The following is an 8,058-nucleotide window of genomic DNA, read 5'->3' as shown; positions in this document are numbered from 1 at the left end:
GGAATCAATTTAGGAGGAAATGGAAGAGGGATAGGAGGCTGCTGCAAATCAGAATTGGTGCTGGAAGAAGGTCCACCTGGATGAAAATTTTGGGCACCAACTGGTTCATCATTTTGCTCAGGTGTAGATGGTGGAACTGGTACTCGTACAGGTGCAGATGGTGATGGGGGTGGAGGTACTACAGTGGGTATGTCAATCTGTTTCCCCGACCTCAATGTGATGGCACTCACATTTTTTAGATTTTGCATAGTCTGAGAAGGAAATCTATATAAATTTTGTGACTGTGCCTGATTAAGTTGAGTAGCCATCTGCCCCATCTGATTGGTCAAGCTCTAATGGAAGCTCTAGTCTCTTGTTTGAATTGCATATTTTGAAGAGTCATCTACCTCACTAACTCCTCCAATGAAGGTTCAGAAGTAGAAGGTTGAGGAGCTAGTGGTGCAGGAGCTTCATGTTGTCTTTGTTGCTGCTGTTGGATAGAGGGAGGCACACAGCTGCTGGGACCAGCATTGTTTTGGAAGGGAGGGGATGGTTGTTGTTGTTGCTGCTGCTTGTTAGACCATCTGAGATTGGGATGATTTCGCCAACCTGAATTGTACCTATTGCTGGAGAGGTCATAATTCTGCTGTTGTTGTTGATGAACAGTAGGAATATTGTAAATATTTGCAGCATATGCCTCTGGATGTTCATTTACTCCTGACTGTTGCAGAGAAGGGCAAACATTTGTGTGATGATCAATTGAAGAACAAAGGTCGCAGACCCTTGCTACAGATGCAGATTTTTTATTTGCAGCAAGTTGAGTCACCAGGTTGACCAATGCATCAAGTTTGCTCTCCAGCTTTTTATCTGTGTTAGTGGCCACATCATGAACTCCTCTGGTGACAATTGTATTGTCATTTCTGGTACTACATTGTTGAGAGTTGGAGGCCATTTTTTCTATCAAGTGCCTTGCTTCAGCTGGGGTCATGTCACCAAGTGCTCCACCACTTGTAGCATCTATCATACTCCTCTCCATGTTGTTCAGCCCCTCATAGAAATATTGCAGCAACAACTGCTCAGAAATCTGGTGGTGAGGACAGCTTGCACACAACTTCTTGAATCTCTCCTAGTACTCATACAAGCTCTCTCCACCAAGTTGCCTGATACCTGATATATCTTTTCTGATTGTAGTGGTCCTCAAGGCAGGAAAGAATTTCTCCAGAAACATTCTTTTCAGATCATCCCAGCTAGTGAAGGACCTGGGAGCCAAATAATACAACCAATCTTTAGCAACTCCCTCCAATGAATGTGGAAATGCCTTCAGGTAAATGTGATCCTCTTGAACATCAGGAGGCTTCATGGTATAACAAACAATATGGAACTCCTTTAGATGTTGATGGAAGCTCTTGGAGAAGATTGTTGTTCATCCAAGTTTCCATGCAAAGGACCGAAGAACTCTTGAGGTAGAACTCTTTGAAATGGAGGAATCACCTTGGAGGATTCTCTAATGGTGGAGAAGCAATGGAGTAGGTTCGGTTACTTCCTAGCTTGTGAAGGAAGCTTGAGGAACCAAGGCCAAAGGTTGAAAACCTTAGGTGAGAACCTTAGAGAGAAAATTCTCTTCGGTTTTTAGGAGAGACTTTTGGGAGAGAAATCTAAAGTTTTATTTCTCAAATGTTCAAAAGTGAATACAAGTGAGGAGAAAACAAATATATAGGGAGAGGTAGCTTCTAGTGTAAGCTAACCTTAACCATGGTTCACTAGGAACCATGGTAAGTTGTAGCTAACCATCCATGGTTTCTAAAACTTGTAGGAGAAGCTAACCTTGACCATGGTTCACTTAAGAACCATGGTAAGGTCAGCCTAACCTACCAAGGTTTAGAAACTTGGAGGAGAAGCTTCAAAAACCAAGAAGAGTAGCATAGAAATTTTGGCCAAAGAGAAACAAGTGAGCTAGGCGGCCAAGGCTCCATTTCCTCCTTTGAATTATTTCAAAAATTGTTGATTTGGGTTAGTTAGGTTCATCAAATGATGATGAGACCTAGCTAAATCAAATCTATGAAAAATTAGGAGTAAAATGAGTCTAATATGTAAAAAATTTCCTAGGCCCAACTTAGGCCCAATTTCTAAACACACTCCCTAGCTTTGCTAAATGTCACCCCGTTTCCCTACTGACAAAATAGAAAATGAATGTATTAAAAAAGGAGGTTAAATGGAGTCAAACTCTCCAAGTAACCCACCCTAAAATCAATATACAAGCAATAATAAAAACAAGGAAAGTGCCTCACAAATACAAAGGCAAAAATACACTAAAACAAGCGAACTATGTACAAACTTTATACAAATAGAACTAGGCCTTTTCTTCATGATAGAGTTGTCCAAGTGAAGAATACCTTGGGCTTAAGAAGCCCACTAGTCTTCAAGAGGTCCAACTCTTCTTGTATTCTTCTAGCCATAGCTCTAGTGATTTGGCCCTTGGCCCATGGTCTATCATCCCCTCCCTCTTGAGAAGGATTTGTCCTCAAATCTGTAGGTTCATCTTCCTCATCATAACCTGCAAAGGGAATAAGATCACTCACATTAAAAGTGTTGCTTACTCCATAATCACTAGGAAGATCCAACTTGTAAGCATTATCATTGATTCTTTGGAGGACCTGAAAGGGACCATCTCCTCTTGGGTTGAGTTTAGACTTCCTTTGAGAAGGAAACCTTTACTTTCTCAAATGAAGCCAAACCCAATCTCCTTCCTCAAAGATGAGGTTTTTCTTTCCTTTGCTTCTTTCCAAAGCAGTTCTCTCATTTTGTTGTTGTATATGAGTTTTAACCTTCTCATGTAATTTCTTAACAAATTCAGCCCTAGATACCCCTTCTTTATGAAAATAGTGAGAAGAATCTGGTAGGAGTATTAGGTCCAAAGGAGTAAGAGTGTTAAAACCATACACAGCCTCAAAAGTTGAGATTTTGGTAGTCTTATGGACTACCCTGTCATAAGCAAATTCAATATGGGGCAAGTACTCATCCCAAGACTTATGGTTACCCTTAAGGACTTCCCTTAACATTGTAGATAGGGATCTATTAACTACTTCTGTTTGCCCATCAGTTTGTGGGTGACAAGTAGTAGAGAAAAGTAGTTTAGTTCCTAGCCTACTCCAAAGAGTTTTCCAGAAATGGCTAAGGAACTTAGTATCCCTATCTGAAACAATAGTTTTAGGTAGACCATGAAGTCTAACCATTTCCTTGAAGAAGAGTCTTGCCATGTTGCTTGCATCATCTATTTTGCGACAGGGTATAAAGTGGGCCATTTTGCTAAATCTGTCCACTACCACAAAAATTGAATCCATGCCTCTCTGGGTCTTGGGCAAGCCCAAAATAAAGCCCATACTGATATCAACCCATGGAGAGTCAACAACAAGAAAGGGTGTATAGGAGCCATGAGGCATTACTTTAGACTTTGCTTGTAAACAAGCTATACATCTAGAGCAAAACCTCTCAACATCCCTTCTCATATGGGGCCAAAAGAATTTTTCTTTTAGAAAGCTTAGAGTTTTTCAACTCCAAAGTTCCCCATGAGACCACCCTCATGACTTTCTTTAACAAGGAGTTTTCTTATAGATCCTTGGGGTATACAGATTCTTCCTTCTTTATATAAGTACCCCTCAGAAATATAGAAACCTCATTGAGGCTTTGCTAAGCATTAGGTATAATTTTCATTGAATTCGAGATCATTAGTATACAATTCCTTAATGTGATCAAATCCCAAAATTTGAGATCCAATGGAGACTAGAAAATTGTGTCTCCTAGAAAGAGCATCAGCCACAACATTATTTTTCCCTTTCTTGTATTTAATCACATATGCGAATTGTTCTAAGAACTCTACCCACTTAGCATGCCTTTTGTTTAGTTTGCCTTGACCCCTCAAATATTTAAGTGACTCATGGTCACTATGAATGATAAACTCTTTGGGAATAAGATAGTGTTCCCAAGTTTGAAGGGCCCTAACCAAAGCATAAAGCACTTTGTCATAGGTAGGGTAGTTAAGGGAGGCACCTTTGAGTTTTTCACTGAAATAAGAAATTGGGTGCCCACCCTGTAACAAAACCGCCCCTATGCCAACTCCAGAGGCATCACATTCTAACTCAAAAGTTTTTGAAAATCAGGTAGAGCTAGAAGTGGTGCATGGGTAAGCTTATCCTTTAAGGTTAGAAAGGAATTTTCTTGTTTTTCTCCCCATATAAACTCCAAATTTTTCTTGACTAACTCATTTAATGGGGAGGCAAGTGTGGAGAAATTAGGAACAAACCTCCTATAGAAGCTTGCCAAACCATGGAAGCTCCTAATATCTCCAACACTTTTAGGAGTGGGCGATTCTTGGATGACCTTGATTTTCTCGGGGTTCACATGAACCCCTTTTTTGCTAATTATAAAACCTAAGAACACAACACTATCTACACAAAATGTACATTTTTCTAGATTACCAAAAAGATGATTTTTCCTAAGAATATTAAAAACTTGCCTTAAGTGTCCTATGTGATCATTTAGGCACCTACTATAAATGAGAATATCATCAAAATAAACTACAACAAACTTTCCTATACAATCCCTTAGAACATGATTCATGAGACGCATAAAGGTACTAGGAGCATTGGTGAGTCCAAAAGGCATCACCAACCATTCATACAATCCAAACTTGGTCTTGAAAGCGGTTTTCCATTCATCACCTTCTTTAATTCTTATTTGACTATAACCACTTTTAAGATCAACCTTAGAGAATATGATGGCTCCATGAAGCTCATCTAACATGTCATCAAGTCTAGGGATAGGATGTCTATACTTCACAGTGATGTTGTTGATGGCTCTACTGTCACAACACATTCTCCACTTGCCATCTTTCTTAGGAACCAACAACACTAGAATAGCACAAGGACTTAAGCTCTTTCGAACCCATCCCTTCTCCAACAACTCTTGGACTTGAGACTTTATTTCTTTTGTTTCTTGGGGTTTGGTCCTATAGGCAAGCCTATTAGGTAGGCTAGCCCCAGGAACCAAATCAATTTGATGCTCTATTCCTCTTAAAGGAGGAAGGCCCATTGGACCCTCGAGAGGAAATAGATCATCAAATTCCTTTAAAAGAACTTTTACCCCCTTTGGTAAAGTCTCATGTCCACTAGATGTGGCAGTGCAAGTGAGAGTTCCTTTACAGAGAAGGATATAAGAGGGTTTTTGAATCAAGAGGGTTTGTTTAGAAATTTCATTCTCTTGAGCAACAACCTCTAAGGAGGGAACTCTTTTCTCCCTAGATTCCTCTCTATCCTTAGGTTTCACAGACTTTTTTTATTCTCTCTTTTCCTCTTTTTTTTTTAAATCTTTTCTCACTGTCTCTTTTGAGTTTCATTTGTACTTGATCCTCAGCCACCTGTTGAGGAGAAAGAGGATGAAGCAAAAATTTATTTTCTTTATGAGTAAAGGTAATCTCGTTAGTAAGGCCATTATGCATGGTTTTCTTATCAAATTTCCATGGCCTTCCTAATAAAAATATGACAAGCTTCCATTGGTACTACATCACATAGCACCTCATCATCATAATTCCCAATGGAAAGCTTGACCTTTACTTGTTGGTCAACTACTAGGTCACCATCCTCATTAATCCAATGGAGTTAACAAGGTTTAGGATGGGGACTAGTAGTTAGACCCAACTTTTCAACCAGCCTAGTGCTACAACAGTTGCACCATGAGCCACTATCAACAATGAGAGAACATGCATTGTTTGAAACTTTGCATCTAGTGTGAAAGATGTTCTCCCTTTGTGATAGAGTACCACTAGGTTGGTTGTTGAGGAGTCTCCTAATCATTAAGAGGTCCCCTTCATAAGGAAAAGTAGACTCCACACCTTCCTCTTGTTCACTTGCTTCTTCCTCACTATTACTAGAGGAAGTAGTAGCCTCATCTTGGCTACTATAAGTGTCATGCCCCCTCATGATCATGACTTTCTTAGTGGGGCATTGGGAGGCAATGTGGCCTTTCCCTAAACATTTAAAGCATTTTATATCACTAGTCCTAGAACTAGTGTGTGAAGTGTTTTTCCCTTTTCCCTTGTCTTTTTCTATTGCTAGACTCTTGGAGGGTTCAAAATTTTTTTTTTCTCAAAAGTTTTTCCCTCCCTCTTGGAGTCTTTCTTTAGAGATGAAGAGTGGGAGCTATCTTTTTTATAAGATTTTCTCATTCTTTGTTGTTCTACCCTTACACAAAGTTGGACCAAGTCATTTAGGTCCCTGTAGGGTAGTAGCTCCACTTGGTCTCTTATCTCTAAATTAAGACCACTCAAGAATCTAGCTACAGTTGTAGCTTCCTCTTCCCTAATGTATGCCCTCATCATTAAAAGCTCCATTTGTTGCCTGTACTGTTCTACATTCATATCCCTTTGTTGGAGCCTTTGGAGCTTATTCATAAGCTCCCTACCATAGTAAGTGGGAATGTGCCTCCTTCTCATTGCACTTTTGAGATCATTCCAATATTGAATTGGAGGATCATTGTGGAGGCGTCTCTCTCTCTAGAGCTTTCCACCAATACATGGCATGCCCTTGGAAGCTAAGGGTTGCCAGAGGGACTTTTCTCTCTTCACTTACCCTGTGGCAAGCAAAGAGTTGCTTAACTTTCATCTCCCAATCTATGTATACCTCCACATCATCTTTGCCAAAGAATTGTGGGAGGTCAACTTTGACTTCCCTAGGCCTTATGGACCTTCTAGGGGTGTGTTGGTAGTGATCCCCTTGATTCATGCTTTCATTAGGGGATGTATATTGGGAATGTGAGCTCCTACTTTTTTTTCTATGCTTTTTCATATCTTCTTTCAATTTTTCTTCTTCTTGTCTTAAAATTCTCAACTCTTCCTCAAGATAAGCAAGTTGTCCTTCTCTTTCTATTTTATCTCTTTCTCTTTGAAGAGACTCTTGCTTTCTCCATAATTTAAGTGATTTGAGCTCATTTGTAATGTATGAAAGACTTTTTGGAGAACCATCACTTTCACTATTGGAGGAATTTTGAGACATTTTAATACAAAAATATTTTCCACACAAAAATAGTTTTTAAGAAAATAAGATTCTTTTGAAGTGCTTAGACTTGGCACTTGGAGGTCTAAGAGTACAAATTGAACTTTGGAGGGAGGTGAGCTGCTAAAGAGCCACTTAATAACCAAGCCTCTTCAAGTAAAAATCTCTAAACCCCCTTGTACGTTTGTCTTGTACAAAGCAATTTCACAAAGATATTTTCAAAAAGGAAAACAACAATCAAGTGCCTATTGTGTACAATTATCAAGACTTGAAATCATAAATGGAAAGAAAACATAAATTGCTTGAAAACTTAAATTGCTGAAAACATAAATTTCTTAAAACATAAATTGCATGAAAACTTAAAGACAAGAAAACATAAACTAGGCGTGGAAAGCAATTAAACCTATGTGAGAGCTTGAAAGGCACCAAAGACCTCCAAGGACCCTCTCACAAGTACTACACAAAAATTACTATTTAGAACACTTAAGGAGAGATGGAGATACACCAAAGGCACTCCAAGGAACTCCTTAATAAAGGCCTTGTACAAAAATGGAAAATTAAAAGTTACAAGAAAATGAAATGCAAATTTACTTCAAATGAAATGCAAATTCACACTTCAAATGAAATGTAAATTCACAATCAAATGAAGTTAGTGGCTGCACTTAATTTCAAAGAAAACAAATTGGCCACTAATTAGAGACAAATTGTAGATATGGATTTTGTAAGGAAAATAGGTTTAGAAACAAAAATTTCCGTCACTAAAATTGGTCTCTAAAGTTCACAAAATTTTCAAAAAAATTTTGCTCCTTCTCTTCCAATTTAAGCCACCAAGCATGCAGCCCTCACAAGTGTATCACTCTTCTTTTAGAAGCAACCTTGACTTTGGTTACTTCTAGGTGTTTGCAAGAGACCTTCCACCAAGAGAGAACAAACTCCCTAAGCAACCACCAAAGTCCTCAAAGTTGACTTCCTTTGACTTGGCCTCCTACACCTTTTAAGAAGAACTCAACCACCTTCAATTGCTGGAATATTA

General features: G+C 38.9%; 1 non-coding gene across 1 annotated transcript; it reads left to right on the top strand.

Annotated features, from left to right (window-relative positions):
• The first annotated feature begins 1,060 nt into the window (after positions 1 to 1,060).
• Positions 1,061 to 1,166, top strand: LOC114915514 (small nucleolar RNA R71). The gene has a single exon (XR_003803562.1). It is a non-coding gene; the product is annotated as a small nucleolar RNA R71 (small nucleolar RNA).
• The last annotated feature ends 6,892 nt before the right edge of the window (positions 1,167 to 8,058 follow it).

The sequence above is a fragment of the Cajanus cajan genome, chromosome 3 (genome assembly GCF_000230855.2).
Source record: "Cajanus cajan strain Asha chromosome 3, NIPB_CcT2T_4, whole genome shotgun sequence".
Classification (NCBI taxonomy): domain Eukaryota; kingdom Viridiplantae; phylum Streptophyta; class Magnoliopsida; order Fabales; family Fabaceae; genus Cajanus; species Cajanus cajan.
Note: the sequence above shows the minus strand (reverse complement) of the source record. Positions and strands in the feature narration are given on the sequence as shown.